This window comes from Calidris pugnax, unplaced genomic scaffold, assembly GCF_001431845.1.
Source record: "Calidris pugnax isolate Ruff unplaced genomic scaffold, ASM143184v1 scaffold188, whole genome shotgun sequence".
Taxonomy (NCBI): domain Eukaryota; kingdom Metazoa; phylum Chordata; class Aves; order Charadriiformes; family Scolopacidae; genus Calidris; species Calidris pugnax.
Genome location: NW_015091257.1, coordinates 733,350 through 748,286, shown reverse-complemented (window position 1 = coordinate 748,286; position 14,937 = coordinate 733,350). Strand labels below are relative to the sequence as shown.

The 14,937-nt window shown below is 43.6% G+C and overlaps 1 protein-coding gene across 1 annotated transcript in view; it reads right to left on the bottom strand.

Annotated features, from left to right (window-relative positions):
• Window positions 1-13,771, bottom strand: part of KIAA1211L (KIAA1211-like ortholog) — a 66,382-nt gene extending 52,611 nt beyond the window's left edge. The window contains exon 1 of the mRNA XM_014960149.1: window positions 13,640-13,771. The gene's annotated coding sequence lies outside the window, so the exon portion shown is untranslated. The remainder of the gene's footprint in view (window positions 1-13,639) is intronic.
• Window positions 13,772-14,937: the final 1,166 nt, after the last annotated feature.

Below are 14,937 nucleotides of genomic sequence, written 5' to 3'. Positions count from 1 at the left end.
TCTTGTTACTAAGTTTGTATGATTTGATAATCGTACAGCAGAGAAAACTACTTTCCTAATCTGGAATAAATTCTTAAGGCACCTTTAAGAAAATGGGGCTTAAGCACCTTCTATTTCTCCAACGACCTATAAACCCAGGAAAAAGTAATTTTCTCTCTATTGTAGTTGGTTTTAAAAGTCTTGGAATTGACAGTTGTATGTAAACAATTTACACCTTCACCTTTACAGCTACATAAAATCAGCACTGACTTATGCAGCACACAATGTCTTCATATCTTGATTAACTTCCCTTCAGGCTTTCACTGTTAGCCAGCAATATATTAGTAGAGCTGAGAAAACAGCGACACTTGTATTAATTTCCTTCCTTATATTCAGTTGCTTGTAACTTTGGCAGGTTGTGTAACTTTTAGGGCCTTTGAGTGGGAGGGCAAAAGGGTGAATAGCTTGTGACTTAAGTCCACCCCACGTGCAACAGGCAGTTTATGGCTGCACAATGAACCTTGGTTCTGACACACTCAAGTTTGTGCTTTGACTCAGGAAAAGTAAATAACACTCTTTTCCAGCAGCCTGCACAAAGCTGTCAGGGCGTTTTGGTTTAACACATGGCATGTTATCAGACATTACACATCCAACACAATTAATTAAAACATTTAAAAACTGAAGTGCTTCCCCCTGGTATTTGACAATCTGCTTTTCCTAAGCAAAGTGGCTGAGAGTTTAATAAGAAATGTCAGGAGGACTCGTTGAAATTTGAAGTTCATTTTCATTACGAATCTTTTCATGTAAGTAGACTACTTGCATATTCCTGTGGCAGCAGCTCTCTCACCTACACTAGCAAATGGCTTTTGTTTCCTTACCCTAACCTGTTACAGCAGATTTTGTCTCCAGATCACTACATGCTCTACAGACCCGTTGGGGAACATAATATTGTAAATGACACCACAGCAAACTCCTGGGCTGAGCTCATACGAGCTCTCAGCTTTAGCCCAAATTTGATAGCAAAGTAAACAGTTAGGATGACGCTGAATGCTATTGTAAATTCCAGCCCAATTCCATCCCGGAGAGTGGATGGAGAAAATAAAATGGTGTAATAATTTATAAATATTACAAGAAAAACTGCACATTGGTCAGTTTTATTTTGCCTTACGCTTCAGAAATAGAGGCTATTAAAATAACAGCTATTCAGATAAGAAAAGCTAGTAGGAAATGAGGCTTTATATTGTGGAGATATCGCTGACAAAATTTAGTAGGAGAAGAAGTGATTGGAAAGAGAAGTTGTAAATTTGTTTTGTGGAGATGGAGCCAGGAAGCCCATGCTGGAGGCTGCCACCACCATCATCCACAGAACCAGAGTCCCCATGAGTACAACAGGAAGGTTCATACTGAGATGCACCTATTTGCGCACATGGGCCTCTGTTATAATCCAAATTACTGTTGTGATTGAGCTAAACCTTGTGGCTTTCATTCAGAATAAGACTGCAAAGCAGCTCAGCTGGTTATTAAACCAGATAGTTGAAGCAACATGAATAAAAATTACAGAATTAGACTTAAGGGTTACAGTCTAATTGCCAGTAATTTATTTATTTTTTTCTGACGAAGAAACTTGCTACATCAGGCTCACTGCAAGAGCTGTAGAGAAAATTTCTGCAAAGCTTCAAGAAAACTGACCAAAACCCTTTTGTGTACACATGACAAACAATTTACAGTGCTCTCTGCTTGGAGTCATTTGGCATCAGCTTCACATGACCAGCTTTTACTAAAAAAAATCCTCTCACCATGAGAAAGGTTGCGGAAACAGCCTCTTTACTCTAGAGCAGATAGCATTTCCTTAAAGCACTCCACAAGCAAACCCTCGTATAGCTTGTGTTAACAGTGCTGAGTTACAAAAGAGACGGTAACCAGCTGAAAGAGCATAATTTTGTCAAAACAGCAGGTCAGCCAGTGCTATCCTTCTGTACACTGCAGACTCACTGCAAACGTCAGAGAGGAGCCAGACTGTTTACTTGGTTCAGGTATCTCTGAAATGGACCAATCTTCAGTCCCATAAAAACTTCAAACTTCCTTCAAACTGAACCTTGCCTGTTCAAGGGTTGAAGCCCACCTGGGGATCCTGGAATATCAGATATGCAATATTAAATTATTACACACCCATGATTTCAACTTGTTTCTAGGAAAAAATATCTCTGTCTTTCTCCTATCATCTCCCACCATCAAATTTCAGGCTAAAAAACAACAGGAAAATTAGTAACCCAGGCTATTATTGTGACTGAGTTAAGCATTACTGAAGCAAAGCCTATAATTCAGAGCAAGTGTAAAACGCAACAGAGCTTCTTTATCCAAGAAGATTACAAGAGCAGCTGAACCATCATCTATAGAGGCATGGCAAGTCCAAAGAAGCCAAAGAAATGTCCCTTAAGATTGATATCTCAAATGCAGATATTTTTATGGCAGAGATGTTAGGGAGGGAGGGAGGGAGGGAGGGAGGGAGGGAGGGAGGGAGGGAGGGAGGGAGGGAGGGAGGGAGGGAGGGAGGGAGGGAGGGAGGGAGGGAGGGAGGGAGGGAGGGAGGGAGGGAGGGAGGGAGGGAGGGAGGGAGGGAGGGAGGGAGGGAGGGAGGGAGGGAGGGAGGGAGGGAGGAAAAACTCTGTAGGAAAAAACAACACAGGAAAGGCTGCAGAAAGCTTGAGAGAGAGCAAGAACAGTTGCTGGGAAAACTTCCCTGAAAAGGCCTAATGACAGGACACCACTTCACTGGTCGTGGAACAAAGCAGGGAGTGATGCTCAGAGAAGCCTCCCTCCTCTCAGCTGAATGCTACTTTATCCATGCAATCAAGGTTTGGGTTGTTTGTTGGTTTTTTTATTATCAGGATTGAATCTGGCTTCATGACCAGATTAACATTAGTTAAGACTTATTAAAAATTGCCTGCTTTTGACAGCCTGATCTCAAGTGAATCCAGGGTCACAACCCCAACTCTGACCTCACAGCAGCTCCTTGTTCTGTCTTGCCCAAGCATGGTTTTATTTATACACGCTACTCCGTGTTCTCAAGTGCCTGTGCAAAAGTGGATGAAGCAGCAGTTTCAGTAGAGTTTTTGTTGATTTCTTTCACAGCTGTGGCAAGAATTAATAACGGTAAACCTGCCAAAAGAAACTGGTGAGCCTGTTCTACAACACAGAGGCCACAGTTAGGAGGACAGCCATGCACCACACCAACCAGACCCAACACTCACAGGAGCTACTAGAAGGCTGCCTTCTCCAGCGCTGAACTCCCATCAGTCTTTCACAGAAGCCAGTAAAGCTCCTCCAGTGTTCTGCTGCCCAGCTTACCGGACGCAGTACCTCCACACCATCAAGGGACCCACGCTCCTTGGGACACGTGTACAGGGGAAGCAGGTACCTGAGAAATTCTGTCCAGTAGATAGAAGAGCAGATTTCCTGAAGCCTCTGAGGCTTCTTGCCTCAGTATGCGCAATGGTTTCGCAAAACTAATCAGTTGTTTCAGAGAAGCATGAAACTTCTGAGAAGAATGTGTCAATTCACTCACAATATATGCTCCTCTACAAATATGTAACACAGATTGGAACTGACATTTAAGATGACCCACACCCTATACAAGCCTCACAAAAACTGCCTAGTTATTCACTTTTCCAGCTTGGCAAACTAAGCCTCCATACTCAGTGTCAAGCTAAAACATTTGTTAAAATAATTCTTGGCGTCCTTCCACTCCAAACAAATTCATCAGACAGATATTTCAACTCATTTTTGACTCAAGCAAGCAGAAGTAGGCAGGTACAAAAGCAGAGGTTGAAAAACCTTCATTAGCTAGAATACGATTTTTTTGTACACCTTTTTCTTCCACATAAGGATAATGGAAGGTTTTGGCTATTTTTTGAGGTCACTGTCTCCAATTAAGAGTAACACATGAGCTTTAAATAAATCAGACAACCGTGGAACAATTTTAATCCCTGAATGAATAAATCCCTTGGGGGACCTGGCTGCAGAGAAATCAATGGGCAATTCTATTAAGCCTTAACAGCAAATAAGGCACAATCTGGCTTCTACAGTGAACCTCAAAGCCACAAATCCTGTCATAAGAATTTATCAGATGCGTGTGATCAGTCATTAGTGTACAGAGCCCGATTATACCCAGAATGTCTTCTGCTTACAGCAGCTGTTGGAACAGCATTGTGCAAGATCATCTTTGGGCTAGGGGCTATAATCTTATGGGGGGGGGGATAAGACAGTAATAAGCGTTAACTGGGTGAATACTCATTTATTCCAGGGAACTCCTACCTTTATCAGCACCCTGCTGCCCACTGACCTTACCTCTAGCTCAGAAGTGTTAAGTGCCAGCTGTGACTGTGAGAAGCTCGGCATTTGCTCCCCGAGCCTTTCACAGCATCATATAAATGACCTCTCCTGTCCTACAGACTGGAAGTGCTCTCTCTGACTGTGGGATCAAGCACAAATCATTCATAGTGTGCTACAAAAATACACCACAGGCTGGCATGGAAAATAGAATTGTGTTTTAAAAATGAATAAATAAAAAAATCATCAAAACAAAAGAGGCGATTTCCTCTCCCCACCAATAACAACTAAACCCACAGCTACTGACATCTCTCAGGGTAAGGACAAAATCACTTTGCCTGGTACGGTTGCTATAGCCTAGCCCATATGTAGGAGCCTCTATGGTATGCCTCAGAATGCATCTGCTCTTGTAAATGAAATGCTCTCACTGCTCCTCTATGACAGTGGAGCCAATGCCTTGAAATCAGACTTGCTAAACTCTCATGGTCCTTGGAAGAGGGTGACTACATCCACACTGCTTGTTGAAAAACATCACCAGCCTACCTAACAAGGACGGTGTCCAGGGCTGTTCTAACAACCTGAGAGGGTAGGTGCTCAGTGCCTGACTCAGGAATGTTCCCTGCTCTGTTCAGTAGAACAGATGCATCTTCCCTGTCCAGTTACCTGGACCCATTACCCAAACTGTTCAGATATGGGGCATGTCCAACGTGCATGACACCTGCATCGGCTCACAGGACCATATTTCCTTTCCTTGAAACCAAGCCATGTGAATGAGGTGAAAATAACACACATACATGCAGCTACCACCCAGACAGAGCAATGATACAGACATGGCACACGTGGTGCTCAGAAGTATTCACTCTGGGCACCCCCTGCTTAGATATCTAGCTCTAGAGAGTCAAGCTTTCAGAGCTATTATGTGCTTAAAGATAGAGATGGGAGCCATCACCTCTTGCAATGAATATGAATCATTAACTGATAAGATGTACAGTGGGATTTCCAGGTTAGATGCCTCAATCCTATTGCAGTTGACCGGAGTTATATCCCCGAAGATGTTAAAAGCCTCTGTGTAAGAGATGTCTCTGTTATCCCTTGGCACCCAAGTACAATGTCTCTAATCCATTTTGCTAGCTTATGAAAGAAAGAAATACAGAAGTAATAATACGAGCGTGTGTTTTCCTCCCTCTCCTGGGTAAATAAAAAATATCACCTGCATATTTCAGCTTTGAGATCTTGCTTCAAATCTATCTCTGAGCAAATAAATGGAAGTCCTGTGGAAGATGCTGAAGCAAATTTCAACATTGCCTGGTAGCGTAAGACAGGCAGAAAAAGTTAAGTAGTTTAATTCACACTGGTTTGGCATTCTGTCAAAGGGGTTTTGTGGAAGTAATTAAAAAAGGGAACCTGAAGTCATTAGAAAGAACAAATAATTTTCACAGTGACATTTTACTTTTTTACCCAGCATCCTTCCACTGATGCATGTTACCCAGAACGCTGTAATCTGCACAATTTAAAACACCAATATACAGTTACCATTTCACTTAAAAAAACCTAAACTAGTAAAGAATCACAGCACTCTTCATCAGTTGGTTCAGCGGTTTTACAGTCTGCAGCATACTTTCTTCCTACTTTCATCTAATAGGAAGATGTGAAAAAGAGCTTGGCTATAAGATAAAAAAAATCATACATACTGTCTACTGTAGCTCCCATTATTTTCAATCGAATAACCTTTGACATAAGTACATATTTGAAGTGAATATTTGAGTATCTTCTTGTAAAGCAGGCTGGTGAAGAACACAAAACCCATGGACCAGATACAGTCTATGACTTCACTTTGATAATTTGAGGCTGAGTCATTTTGGGGGGATGCAGCTGGACAAGAAATAAAGTGAATTTGTGCCCTGCCAAATGGGTCTGACAGTTCTCCTCGGGCTGTTGGGGGGGAAAAAATTCTCTCATTTCTCTTAGCACACTAAGAGAAAATGATAGCACACACTGACACAAGATTACATGCCACATTAAAGGTCAGTAGGAGGGACAGAATCAAAAAATGTTATCCTCCTTCAGCGTCCCAAAGCCACCTAGGAAAATTCAGAACACGTCATCGAAATACATTAACTTGTCTTTCTTCAAAAGCTCCTTTTCAAAATCCTGGGAGAATGCTGCTGATGAGGGTAGCATTTTCTTTTTCATGCTTGGATTATGTGCCAACATAGCATGATCCAGCTACCGCTGCTGGCCTGAATGAACCAAGCAAGATACTGAGAAAGAGGATCTCTGCAAGTCTGCATGTTGATTCATGCTTACAAAACGCAGAACACACAGATTTAAGAGATTGATTGACCTGTTTTAACTGTTTGCTTAAACAGTGATCAACTCCAACAAGCTTTTCATCTGCTCTTTTGTATATTTGTTCACGACACACTGTTCAAGTAACTAAGGACTGATCCGTTTATCTAAAGACATCAAGTAAACTCTATTTTATTATGATGCTGCCACCTATAGTCTTTCTGAACACCACACTACCCCTGCAAAGTTTTGATTGTGAATTAAATTGATTTAAATGACATTGTTTATCACTTGAGAAAACCCTCCACCACCAGGAGAAACATGAAATAAAAGGTTTGGGCTGACAATCTTCTGTCATCTTTTCTCTGCGACTTCCAGTCCCAAAGATCTTCCCAGTTTTGCCTGCTCTGATGTTCTCTGATGCAGACTTTGCCGTGAACAAGTCTGAGAAGAACAGATGACTCTGTGGTGAATGCTTACCAAACTAGCCCGAGCAGTTACTTCCAAATAACAGAGAGCATGCCCGAGCACACTACATAGCCAGCCTACAGTGTGAAAGTCAGGGATGGAAACCAAATCTGAAGTTTCTGCGAGGCCAAATGGAGAACTCTCACCAGCCACTTCTATACATACTTCATTCATGCTCTACTTCTGTACACTAAGGAGCACTAAGCAGGGACGTTATTTTTCTTCCTCTCCCAGAGCTTTTCTGTACAATAATTTTTTTAATCTAACATATCATTAAGCAAAAAATGGACCTCTGATGAGATCAGACTTGTATGCCTTTTTGTTGCAGAATACAAAGTGATGTAAATTCAGAACCTCCACGGTCAGCTGATACAGCGCAACCCCTGACTGTGCCCAAATCCCTAATACCTTACAAAAAGCTTAGGGATACTGATTCTAATATTAAGGAAATATGTCAGAACTGTAAGATTTCAAGAGTTACTAATTTTGATGGCATGCAGTGCCCTTTTATCTACACACCTGAGCTCTTCTTCAAGCTCCATGTTATATATATTGTATTTATAGCTTCTTTCTTCAGTTCTAGAATATTTTCCATTAAGAAGAAAAGAAATCTAATCAAGCGTAGAATCAAATAGACCACATAATTCTAAAATACAGGCAGCTGATAGCATTGTATTAGACAATGAGTTAGAAGATGAAGCTGTTCCTTTGTTATTCTATTTTTCTTTAAATAGCAGAGTTGCCGAAGTTGATGTGATAAAAGAAGAATGACATGGAAAAAGAGAAACCGGGTAATCTTCCCATCTCCCTTATCACTTTTTAATACAAAGGGGTAAAACTGCAACTTGCCTCCCCTGCCCAGTATATTCATGTTCTACAGATAAAAAAAACAAAGAACACTGAGTTTTTAGCTTTTCAGCAAGCCAATATTAAACAACGACATTCAAAATAAATTGACTTTCAAAAAAACCCCACAACTCTTTTGCTGTTTAAAAAAGCAAGAGCTATTTTGTATTTTTATCCATAGAATAGAATAAACTGTTTATGGGGACTTTAGTGTGCTGAGGCGGTTTTTATAACTCTGTGTGTACTCTCAAAAGTGTATCTCCCTTGTAAATTCAGACTTGCACATCATACCCAAAACCATAAGTGTATCCACAAAAGAAAAAGCTGTACTTGAGTACAGTCAAAACATTTTCCTTGAAGGATTCTTTTTAAAGCTACTTCTGTGTTAGCTCAGCAACAGACTTCATCAGGAAGCCAGCTGGTAGAGGACACCACCAAAAGTACGTACCACCTTGTAGACACGTGGGTTCCCCATACTCCTGGGGCTGACTGACAAAGTCTGCTCTGAAGCAGCTGAGAGCACGAAGAACCGCAGGCCTGAGAACTCTGGGAAACAAAATGTTCTGGAAGAAATACCACAGAAATGTGTCCTGCTTTATCTCATTCTCTTTGAACACCAACAGTCAGGCTAAAAATCTGGTTGCAGTATGTAAATACTCTTGTCATTACACTTCACTAGACTCTTTCAAGGTCATGAAGAGTCAATGGTGACAAATTGCTAAAAAATCCTACTGTCTCCCTTGTACCTGTTTTGGCACATATTTCTCCAAGTCAGCGATTCGATTTTCCTCTTGAATTATGTCAAAAATTGTCAGAATTTAAAGCATCACCAATGGATAGAGTGAAACTTGCTCCCAAGGTATGTTTCAGACATGCTCCACAAAGGTAGATACACCATCTGCTGTTTAAAGGGCTCTAAGACAGTTTTGTGTTAGTTAAATTCCTCCAACTACTGAATAAGTGACGACTGCGAAGAGGAATTCTGCTGGCTCCAGAGGAGGCTATACAGAATATGGGCACCAGGAGCAGAGGGACTTACAAGAGGTACGAACACAATAAAATGTTACCCTGGAAGTCAAGAGAATGATTATTTCTCAGTTTCGTCAAAAAATCACTGCTGATTGTTTTTGCAGAAACATCTAATACGTTTATGCTATATTCCCAGACTGCTGTCTGTATTTTCCCAGGTGCTGACAGACCCAATTGCTTGTTTTTGAACTGCCAAGATTTTTAGTTTTGCCCTGTTATAACTCATCAAACAGATGTAGGCATTCTACACTCAGAATTCTACAACGTACAATGTTCACACTTTATAGACACCAAAATTAATGTACTCCAGAATTACTGTACTGATTGCATCATTCACTTTTATATTTAATTTTAAAGCCTTCCATTTTAAATGTATTTCAGAGCAGCCAAAGACCCCCTTGCCTCTTATATTGTTTTACGCTTGGTTTTATCCACATCTACCTGCAAAATGTTAATCTAATTTGATGCTGAATTAGCAAAATCTTTCCATTAATGACTATATGAGATCACACACATTTAATGAGTGTGTCTTAGCTTAGCCCTCTTCACGTGGGGTGACGGAGTGAAAGAGGCTGCAGTACCACACTGAGAAGGCACTGGGGAGGGATATGTGCCAGTATTGGCCTAGTCAAAAACATATACTGAGAGGACTCGACCTTATCAAACCCAGAGCTGAAGGACGGATAAACATAATTTTGAGAGAGTTCCGCTGACTTTAGGATGAGTAGCAATCCACAGAAATGCTTTGGTACAGATAAAGCCACCTTCCTTAAGGGACAATTTTGTCCATGAATGGATATTTCACTATAGCAAAATGGGTAACTAAATTGTCTCCTTCCCTGACCTTTTTGCATAGCCTCTTCTCTCTTTAATAATACAGAACCATAAATCTCTCAGTAAGAGAAGACCGTATATTTAATACCTTGGATACATTTTAGTGGTTTATGATTGAATTTCCATGTCTCCTGTGATTATTAACTCTCTTTCAAAGTATGCAAAGCTGGGAAATGAAGTAGCTTTTTCTATTTGAGTGCATTACAATCTTGGCATGTACAGCCTTCTTTCTACTGCCTTCCAACAAAGATTTCCATGTTCAAATAGATGTCCTTCAGCATTCTGGACTCACACAAACCAGACACAGTTCATTGGCACCTACAGTCTCAGAAAGTCACTTCTAGGCACCTGAAAACATAAAGAGAAATGAATTGCACATTGCTGGTTATATACTACATTTAATGAGCCAGAGCCAGCGCTTGCTGTTAAGAAGCAAGACTTCAGAGGGCAACAGAACTGACGCACTCCAGCTGTGCAGAGCACTGGACAAAAGTTCTGTGACACTAATAAAAACAGCCTTAGGGGACACCTTTTCTTTCTGCACAGCGAGTGCTCTGCAGGGCCCCTGCCCACAGTGTGGTTTGGTTATAGTGCCCCAGCCAGAGACTGGTTGTGCTGGCAATGTGCATCTGAAAGCAAGAGTGGAATGGCCAGGTGGTCTACCAGGCCATTCATTACATTTTCACACAAACACAGGGAGAACTTGTCTGCATCATTAGACATCCATGATTTCACTTTAGTCCTGCTTAATTGGAAATGTAGCTTTGCTGCTGCAATTAATATTTGTCTGAGACATTTCCATAATTTAATCATATTTTCAGTTCTTCAGTAACAGCTCAGTGCCAGTCCTTGCTATTACGGAGATCTTTCTTTCCTCCTCTTTGGTACTCTTCTGGCATGACAATAAATACTGAACATGCCAGCCAAGTAACTTATGCCTGTAGGTGTCCCACACAAAGGGATAGCAGAGGATGTCAGTACCGCTACAAGGTCGCATGTGAGTAGAGCCCTTTTCTCCAGAAAAAGAGCTCCACAGCAGGCAGGATGTACTCATATTCCTACACACTACTTTAGAAGCACCACTACTGCAGCGAGGTTACTTTTTTTTTTTCTTCAATAGAAGAATCAGGCTGTATGTATCTGCAAGCATACTTCACGCTGAAGAAAACATTTTTAATTAAAAACACAGTAGAGGTAAAGTTCATAAGGTCATGGTGAAAGCAAGGAAACAAGACCTTCTACCGTCTATAAACTCTGACGTCTGTACATAGACAAATTAATTACCCATCACTACAACCACAGAAAGTTCCTACTTCATCACCGGATCAAGCTAAATGCACCTGCTCCCTTTTCTTTAATGATAAGCCAACTCCTACCACGGAACTGCCTTCTTTCAATGATTAAAGAGCTACAAGGCAAGAGCCAGTAATAATGTTACATTTTTTCCTTCTGTAATCTAATCTTTGCCCTGTAGAAACTGCTGATGAGAGCTCGCTTCCACTTAAAATTTACATAAAAACAATCCATATCACGTTGCATGGAAAAGGACCGGCGCCCCAGTGTTTATTGGCGTGGCGATACGAAGGATGAGAAATTACTCCAATGCAAGATGATACACAGCCTTGCATCAGTATCAAACAGGCTTTGATGCGTGGTTACTATTTTTGGAAGCTAATGATATGTGAGTGATAAAGCAAATGAACTTTTTAACGATGACAAATACAGGAGAATATACAGCACTGAGCAGAGAACATGACATCCAACTGAAGAAAGATTTATGGGAATTAATTATGGTACATTAGATTTATAATGGAAAAAGAGTAGAAAAGGAAAAACTTCTGGAAGATCTTATGTGTGTCAACCTGGAATAACAATTTACCTTCAGACAAAGGGTGTAACGTATAGTCCACTGCACACTTCTAGCTGATATTTATATTGCTTTGGTATTTATACGCATATCAAGCCTATGGCATGCATTATTTTATGAAATTAAATACAATTAGCTGTAGAAAAAGAAAAGTAGGTTTTTAACTAGCATGAAAATATGCAAATAATTAGTGCTTATATTGGTGTTAAATATATGTGTATTTTTTTCTGTTAGTTATACGGCAAAACTGGCAAAATGTCTTCACAACTAATGCAAATTTCATTGCACTCTTAAAGCTTTTTTAATTGAAGAGACTCCCATACAGTGAGCTAAGATCTATCAGTGGCAATTAAAATTCAATACACTAAATATACTATTGACAGTGAAGTTTGTCAATAGCAGCTAATACAATAATGAGAAAAATTGACTCGTAACATTTCAAGTCTCATGTCAAAATACAATTAGGAGGGGAAGTCAACATATTCAAGGATAATTTCAGGCCAAAGGATCAGTAAGCATTTTGCGAGATGCCTGAGGAATTGGAGAGGAAAAACCACAGCCTTTGGGGGCAAGAAAACATGCCCGCAAGCTGAACTTGCCCTTCTCTGGAGACATTAAAAGCTCACCTGGAGGTGTCCAACCTGCCAAAGGTGAATGTGCTTTGGCAAGGGGTTGGACTAGATCACAGAATCACAGAATAACATGGAGTTGGAAGGGACCTCTGCGGATCATCTAGTCCAACACCTCTGCCAAAGCAGGTCCACCTAGAGCAGGTTGCACAGGAACGTGTCCAGGTGGGTTTTGAATGTCTCCAGAGAAGGAGACTCTACCACCTCTCTGGGCAGCCTTATCCAGTGCTCTGCCACCCTCAAAGTGAAGAAGTTCCTTCTCATGTTTCGATGGAACTTCTTATGTTCAAGTTTGTGCCCGCTTCTTGTCCTGTCACTGGGCACCACTGAAAAAAGACTGGCCCCATCCTCTTGACACCCACCCTTTAAGTATTTATAAGCATTGATCAGATCCCCCTTCAGTTGTCTCTCTCCAAACTGAAAAGACCCAAGTCCCTCAGCCTTTCCTTATAAGAGGGATGCTCCAGGCCTCTAATCATCTTCATAGTCCTTTGTAGTACCCTCTCCAGCAGTTGCCTGTCCTTCTTGAACTGGGGAGCCTAGAACTGGACACAGGACTCCAGATAGGGCCTCACCAGGACAGAGGGGCAAGATAACCTCTCTTGACCTGCTGGTCACACTCTTCCTGATGCACCCCAAGATGCCATTGGCCTTCTTGGCCACAAAGGCACATTGCTGGCTCATGGTCATCCTGTTGTCCACCAGGACACCTAGATCTTTCTCCTCAGAGGTGCTCTCCAGCGAGTCAGCCCCCAAGCTGTACTGGTGCATGGGATTATTCCTCCCCAGGCGCAGCACCCTACACTTGCCCTTGTTGAAGTTCATCAGGTTCCTCTAATCTCCAGAGGTCCCTTCCAACCCCTACCATGCTGTGATGCCCGAGTGCTGTGGCCCCCGTGGGAGCACAAGCCTCTTCTGTTCACCTCCATCGCATTCACACCTTTGATAAACCCCCGCTGCCCCGACGGGCGGGCACGGCGGTGGCGGCCCAGCCTCCCCGCCCGCCCCCGGCGGCCGCCGCGGCTCCACCTCAGCCCGGCGCTCGCCCAGAGGGAGCCGCCGTGCGGGGGCTGCCCTCGCCCCTCCGCCCCCACGGGCTGAGGCGGGCGGCGAGATGCCGGCGGGCGGCCTGAGGCGGGGGGCGGGGGGCAGCGGGGGAGCCCCGCGGGCGGGCTGAAGGGGCCCCCCCTCCTCGGCCAAGCCCGCAGCAAAGGGCCTGCCCGGGGATGGAGGCCGCCCCCCGCAGCGTCCATCTTTGGGCACCTTGCTGCCGCTTCCCGGCGGGTTCCCTCGCCTCCCGGAGGGCTCCCCCTGCTCCGTTAAGACTTACACACAGCCGGCGGCGGGGCTCCGCGCTGCCTTCACTCACCTGGGACCCGTGCGAGGAGGTAGGCGGCAGCCCTCCGCCGCCGGCCGGGACACCGGCAGCCCGCAGGCGGCTGGAGAGCGGCGCCCGCGGCTGGCAGCGCCCGGGAGGCGGCGGGGAGTGAGTCAAGGCGGCACCGGCCCATCCGAGCGCGCCGCGCCGGAGCCGCTTGACCTGCAGCCACCTGCGCCTCAGCCCTTCCTCACTCCTCCTCCTCCTGCGCCCGGCCCAGCCCGGCGGGCCCGGCAGCCACCTGCGGCGCAGGGCCCGCCCGCAGCCGCGGGGCCAAAGGCGAGGCAGAGGCGGCGGCGCTGCCCGGGGAGCGGGCGGGGTAGGCCAGGCCAGGCCAGGCCCCCGCCTCGGGCCGGGTGCCTGAGGAGGAGAGGGCAGGCCGGCAACAGCAAAAGAGCTGTTTCACCCCCCGAACTTTCTCCCTAGGGTTTTCTTTCACCTTAGTGGTTTGAGGTGGCCACCGGCCATCTCCAGGTGTTGGGTTTGGTTTTTTTCTTAAGCGAGTTACAAACCGTCGGGGTTTGGCAGGGTAATGGCAGTGTGTCACTGCTGTCAGTAGGTCCGTCTGCTGAAATTAAGTCAGGCCCAAATTAAAAATCGGCCAAGGCCCTTACAGCAGTGTCAGAGCCAAAGGCTCAGCCTGCAGTTGCTTGCCGCTGTGAATAGTTGGACATTTGGATATTCAAATAGCGTATTTGAAGCTTAGTTTCCATCCAAGCAGCAAGAAAGGAAGGCTGGAGAAACTGACCAGAGGAATTGACAAAAATAGTGTCAAGGGAATGCTTTCTCACTTTAGCGTCTATTTCAATAAATTTCTCTCAAACACATACACAGCATCTTTGTCTCTACAGAGGGTCTTCTGGTGTAAAGTCAGTGAGCCTGAAGACAGCAGTTTTACATAGAAAACACGGGTGTTGCCTGAAAAAAAGAAGGAAGAAATGCCACACTTTGTTGCCTCGCAGTCCAAGGTAAAAATGTTAGAATGAAAAATGCTGCGGAGCTCGCTTGAGTCTTACGGCAGTGGTAAGGGGAGCAGAAATGAAAACTGGCACACTTGATCTTGGAATGAGAAGTCATTTCAACATTACTGCTAGAGCAGCCACTGTGGGTCAAAAAAGAAATTCAATTATAGGTTTTATTTCTGTTAAGTAGCATTGTTTATAAAATGAGTATGCTATTCTGGCAACAGTAATTTCATAAAACATGACTGTGTGCAGGAAAGACATACTGTGGTACAAAGAAATCTGGGAAGCACATTGTTCACCTGCTAGGTTGCACTGCAGCTCTGA